The sequence below is a fragment of the Mandrillus leucophaeus genome, unplaced genomic scaffold (genome assembly GCF_000951045.1).
Source record: "Mandrillus leucophaeus isolate KB7577 unplaced genomic scaffold, Mleu.le_1.0 Scaffold1029, whole genome shotgun sequence".
Taxonomy (NCBI): Eukaryota; Metazoa; Chordata; class Mammalia; order Primates; family Cercopithecidae; genus Mandrillus; species Mandrillus leucophaeus.
In genome coordinates, this window is record NW_012098421.1 from 1,405,134 (window position 1) to 1,411,663 (window position 6,530).

Consider the following 6,530-nt stretch of genomic DNA (forward strand, 5'->3'; position numbering starts at 1 on the left):
TATTAAAAAGTTGGAAAACAAAAAATGCTGGCAAAGCTACCCAAAAGGGAACGCTTATACACTGTTGGTGGTAATGTAAATTAGTTCGGCCACTGTGGAAAACAGTTTGGAGATTTCTCAGAGAATTTTTAAAACAGAACTATCATTCAACATAGCCATCTCAAAAAAAAAAACAAAAACAAAAAAAAACCAATCTTTTCTACCAGAAAGACACACACACTTGAATGTCCACTGCAGCACTATTCCCAATAGCAAAGACATGGAATCAACCTAGATACCCATCAGTGATGGACTTGATGAAGAAAATGTGGTACACACACACCATGGAATACTATCTAGCCATAAAAAAAATTTCATTTCCTTTCTAGGAATATGGACACAGCTGGAGGCCATTGTCCTAAGCGAATGAACGCAGAAAGAGGAAATCAAATACTGTGTGTTCCCACTTATATGTGGAAGCTAAACATTGGGTACTCATGGACATAAAGTTGGCAACAGTAGACACTGGAGACTACTAGAGAGGGGAGGGAAGGTGGGAAGGATTGAAAAACAACTCATTTGGTACTGTGCTCAGTACCCGGGTGATGGGATCATTCATACCCCAAGTCTCAGCATCACACAATACATTCAAGTAACAAACCTTCACATGTATCCCCTGAATCTAAAAGAAAAGTTGAAAAATAAATAAATAAATAAAAATAATAAATACTCAATAAAATTTAAAAACATATTTTCAAATAAAATGCTATAAGGAACCCTTGGAAGCAAAAATTATGACAGTGTGGATCCAGAGAGGCAAGCTCCCACTGAGGCCCACTTTCTCAGAGAAACTTTGAACCCCAGAGACCTTGAAGTTTCATTTCTTTTTGTTTGCTTGTGTTTTTAAGACAGGGTCTCACTCTGTGGCCCAGGTTGGCGTGCAATGGCAGTCATGGCTCATTGCAGCCTTGACCTCCTGGGCTCAAGTGATCCTCCCACCTCAGCTTCCCGAGTAACTGGGATCACAGATGTGCGCCACCACACTCAGCTAATGTTTTTTTTTTTTCTTTTTTAATTTTGTAGAGGTGGGGACTTGCTGTGTTGACCAGGCTGGTTTCAAGCTCCTGGTCTCAAGTGACCCTCCTGCCTTTGCCTCCCGGAGTGCTGGGATTACAGGTGTGAGCCTGGCTTTGAGCTTTCATTTCAATAGCCATGCAGGGTCTACAAAGTAAGAGACAAACAGGTGGGAAAGTCTAATAAGAGACCCTATAGAAATTCTAGGAACCGGCCGGGTGCAGTGGCTCACGCCTGTAATCCCAGCACTTTGGGAGGCCGAGGTGGGTGGATCACCTGAGGTCAGGACTTCGAGACCAGCCTGGCCAACATGGCAAAATCCCGTCTCTGCTAAAAATACAAAAATTCGCTGGGCGTGGTGGTGCACACCTGTAATCTTATCTACTCGGGAGGCTGAGACAGGAGAATAGATTGAACCCACAAGGCAGAGGTTACAGTTAGCCAAGATCATGACACTACACTCCAGCCTGGGTGACAGAGCAAGACAGACTCCATCTCAAAAAAAAAAAAGAAAAAAGGAAATGCAAGGAACCTAGTAACCTAGTATAAAAATGAAAAATAAATAAGTCACCTGGCAAAAGAGGGAAACCAAAAATCTTGTCTATTTTCATCTATCTCTCTTTGACAAGAGAAATAAAATCTGCCCTAAGAAAATAAGTCTCCCTAAGAATTTGGAACCACAAACTGGACCTAGATGGTTTGAATATGAAATCATAGTAAAGAACAAAAGGGAAAACACAAAATACTAAAACAAAAAGTAATTTGGCACTGAAACAATAATCAACAGAAGCAGCAGAGATCTGAGTCACACCAGCAAAGACTACAGATTGCAGGATTATCAAGCAAAGGACAACAATAACTATGCTTCTTATGCAAAAGAAATAAAAGTGGGCATTGAGAGTAAACAGTCCAAAATATTACTAATCAAAGTTATGGAAGAAGACAAGTAAGAGACTGAAGGAAAGGCAGTATTTCAATATATTATGGCAAATTTTTACAGAATTAATGAAAGAAACCAATCCATAACTTCAGGCAACCTAACAAATTCCAAGCAGGATGTGATCCAGGACAAAGTAGTGATATTCAATGTACAAAAGACACAAAGAACATCCTAAAGTAGACAGATGAGAAAAGTACACCCACAAAGAAACAGCAAGACCAACATTTGATTTCTCAACAAAAATGGACAGGACAAAACTATATTCAATATGCTGAGAAAACAGAGCAATGGGTCTAGGGTCTTTTACCCAGAAAACTTATTTCCAAGAATACGGACAAAATACAAAATTTTCACACAAACAAGAGTTTTGCCATCAACAAGTTTCTGTTTAAGAAACTTCTAAAGTATGTACTTCATAAAGGTGATTCCAGATGGAAAATGTGAGATACAGAAAAGAAACAGTGTTCAAGGAAATTGATAATTATATGGGTGAATATAAATCACTGATTCTCTAAACATAACACTGATATCTATTTACAGGTTTTTAAAAAGATAAAATTGATTAAAAATTTTGTATATAAATTATAAATTGGAAGAGACTGAAGTTAAAGTATTCTTAGATTCCTGTATTATCTGAAGAGACTTAACAGTATTGATTATCTTTAAGGGTTGTTAAAGTATACATATTTAAAAGCCAAGAGAACAACTAAGACATTTTAAAATTTTTATTTTATCTTTCCAAATTATTTGTATTTTGACTGGATACTTTGAAAATCATTTCTGGAGCAATACAGGGAATACATAAATAAACCAATAAATATCCCTTAAAAATAAGGGTCTGGTCAATAGTGCCCAATGCACACGAAGGTCAAGTAAGGTCAAGAGTAAAGTGCCTCTTGAATTTACCAACTAGAAGATTCTTTGGCAACTGGTAACCTTGGTGAAAGTGTTTCATTGCAGTGACAGGGATGGATATCTGATTATGTGGGGATGCAACTGTTGGTCAGGAAATGGAGACAGTGAGTATTGATCATTATTTTAAGAATTTTAACTATAAAGGGTAAACAAAATAGGGAAGTGGCTGGAGATAGATGCAGGATCAAGAAAGAATTTTGTTTAATGTTTAGACAGACTTGAGCTTATTTATAGTCTGGGGCAATAACCAATTGCCTCAGAGTACTTAAAGATTATGGAAAAAGAAAGATAATTGAAGGATCCAGATGAAGCTTCCACGTCCCCAGGACAGTAAGTATAGTGAAATTCAGAGAACAGGATGGAGACGGTAAACAAGAAAGGTGACATCCCTCCATTAATACAAAGTAAGGACAGGTCTAATAATTGTGTGTGTGTGTAGTGTAGTGTGTAAGGAATGCTAAAATGAGTAACAAAGAAGCCTAGCCTAGGGTAAGTGCTTAAATATAATGGGGAATGTTCAAAATAGCTGTTTAAGAAAGTGGAGAGAAAACTAACTCAAGACCCACAGAACTAATGAACATCATTCAGAGTTAAGTGAGGTTCAAGTTACCAGATTTGTAAGGGAAATATCATGCATGGTAGTACAAATTTCCTCCAGCAGTGCTCAGCAGGGCATCCATGGAAAATACAGAAGTGTGAATTTAGAGTTGGGATTTTGCTGGCTATTGGATTCGAAGTACATGGAAGTTGAGTACAAGTAGAGATGCATAAATAGTGAAGCTAATAAAGTTTAAGCTCCAGGACCTCCTCTACCATGGATTCCTGAGAAGTCCCCAACAGAGGGTTCACATGATTATATGGTTTCTTAAATTTTGCTTAAGATAGTGTATTTAGTTAGCTAAGGCCACCCTCTTTTCCATGCTAACTTCATGTCTGCCATACCTCCTCTCATATCAAGTCACAGACATTTTTGTGATCCAGTGAAAAGGGAGTTGGGTTAAAGGTTGGGTGTGGTAGAATATGTCTACGTGACTTGCAGACACTTCCACTTATAGTTAAGTTGCTGTTATAGAGTTAATTCCAGCCTAAGATTAGCTTTCAGAAAACTCCCACTGCTCCTCGTCACCTGACACTGTGATGTAGATTTAAGGCCCAGAGTCCTCCTGTAGGATTTATGTATCCTACAGTGCCCAGAACCACAAGGATGTGGGTAGTGGTTAATAAGTGTTGACAATTCAGAGCATTGAAGATTAGTCATTGCACAAGAAAATCTAAAATGCCAGGAAATCTTAAAGCTCAAAATTGAAAGAAGCTTGGTAGAAACTTGCCCTACTTTGACAATAATCCCCAAATTTGCATGACATTACCATTACAAGTTATCAAGCTGAAAGAAAAGTTTCTAAACTACTAATGATTAAATTTAACTTTTGACCAACCAAACTAGGTATCAGCCTACAATCATGGGACTCACACTGAGAGTGATTCTATCTGCTGTCAGCTAACCACTTCATTTTCTCTTCTAATGTAACCTGTGTCTGAATATTTATGTATTGCAATTACTTTATCATAATTATTTATAAATGTTTCCCTTTTATTGTAGTTAGGACATTATTCTTTTTTATTATGTGCTTTGGTAGATCATTCAGAATAATGATCATTTCAGGATAATGAAGGGATCTAATAAAATACTTGCTTTAAAAAGCATCATTGACTCCGGTTGGGCTGATAGCCACTGATCTAGGCCAACTGTGTACCTGGAGCTTAGATTCCATCCTTGGGACTCTAGTCTGTGTCTTTCACCTCCACAGGTGGCCTCCTTCAATCACAACCTTCAACCTCCCTCACCAACTTTGAAAAGGGCAGGGCTGTATACAGAGGTCTGCCTCCAGCCACTCTATTCCTCCCTTCAGGTTGACATAAATTCACCTCACACCACCTTTTTTTTTTTTTTTTTTTTTGACTCACACTGGCCTTTTTGTTCCTTGGAGTCAATTTGTCCTTGCCCCAGTGTAGAGGGTCATGACTGCAAGTGGTCCAGGTTTTTGGTGTTTTGAACAAGAATTAGATAAAACATCCAGCAAAGCAAAGGAAGAATGAAGCAACAAAAGAACGAAAGCAGGATTTATTGAAAATCAAAGTACACTCCACAGTGTGGGAGTGGACAAGCAGCGCCACAAGGGCCCAGATACATAGAAACTTCTTGGGTTCAAATACCCTCTAGAAGTTTCTCATTCATGCTCAACTCATGTAACTGAAGTAGTAGCCTGCAATCAGTCTGAGTGGTTACAGAAAGCAGCCAACCAGAGACTGAAGTGAACTTACAAAGTTGCAAACAAAGACTCAACCTGCAATTTTCCAATTTTCCAATTTTCTATCTGCACACAGAAAAAGCCAAAGGGAGTAGCTTCTGGTCCTTTTGTTACTTAGGCATGGAAAGTTAGGGTTTTCCTTTCAATTTAGTTACAGGAAGTAGGCATGAAACAGCCTTAGGTTCCCCGCCTCCAGACCCTATTCTCCTGCCCCACCAGCACTTTTGCATTTTCTTCTCCTGTGATCTTTGTATGGCTAACACCTTCTTGTTATCAGGTCTACCTCTAATATTACCACTCCAAAAGGCCTTCTCCTCAACACTTTATCCGAAGCAGCCCTATATCACCCTGTTCTGTCTCCTTCATAACACTTACCATCCTCTAAAATTAACTTGTGTGTGTGTTTACCTTGTTAGTGACCTTTCTCCTCTTCCCTATGAAGATATAAATTCACAACAGCGAGAGTAGTCTGTCTTTTTTAGCTGTGTATTCCCAGCATGTAAACAATTTCTGGCACAAAGTAAATACTCAACAAATACTTATTGGGTGAATTAATAAACCTGTTGTATTAGTTTGTTAGGGTTGCCAGAACAAAATACCACAGAAAGTGGTGGTTGAAGCAGAAATGTATTTCTCACAGTTCTAGAGGCTGGAAGTTTGAGATCAAGATGCTGACTGCAGATGGCTGCACACTTGCTGTCTCTTCACATGGTTGTCCATTGACACACATATGCGCCTAGTGTCTCTCAGCCTGTGTCCTAATCTCTTCTTCCTGTAAGGATACAAGTATATTGGATAACGGGCCCACCCTAACAGCCTCATTTTCAGCTGATCACCTCTTTAAAGACCTTATCTCCAAATACGGTTATACTCTGTAGTCCTGTGGGTGGAGACATCTACATACGAATTTACAGGGACACCATTCAGCTGATAACACCATGAATGATCCCTCCGTGTCCTAAATGCATGGGAGGCAGGAATGACTCCAACTTTCAGGAACCTTCGGAAAACAGCCCTGGTCAGCTGTTATCAAGTCTCTCCAAGTGCCTAGGATGAGGACAGTGGAAGCTTTAGTCAGTTTCTAACTCTCCTGAAACGTGGATAAGATGAATATTGTGGAGATCTAAACCAAAACAAGGACAGACCACCCCCACCCCTACCTCTATCCCAACAATATCTCTGGTTAGAGTCTATAGGTGTTTGCTCCTGTGGTGGCTCTCTGTGTGCCTGGCCATCACGGAACAGATGGGGCCAGCTCGCCAGGCAGTGCTAAGTTGTGAGGGGCCACACGCTGCAGAAAGCTGCCAGTGGGA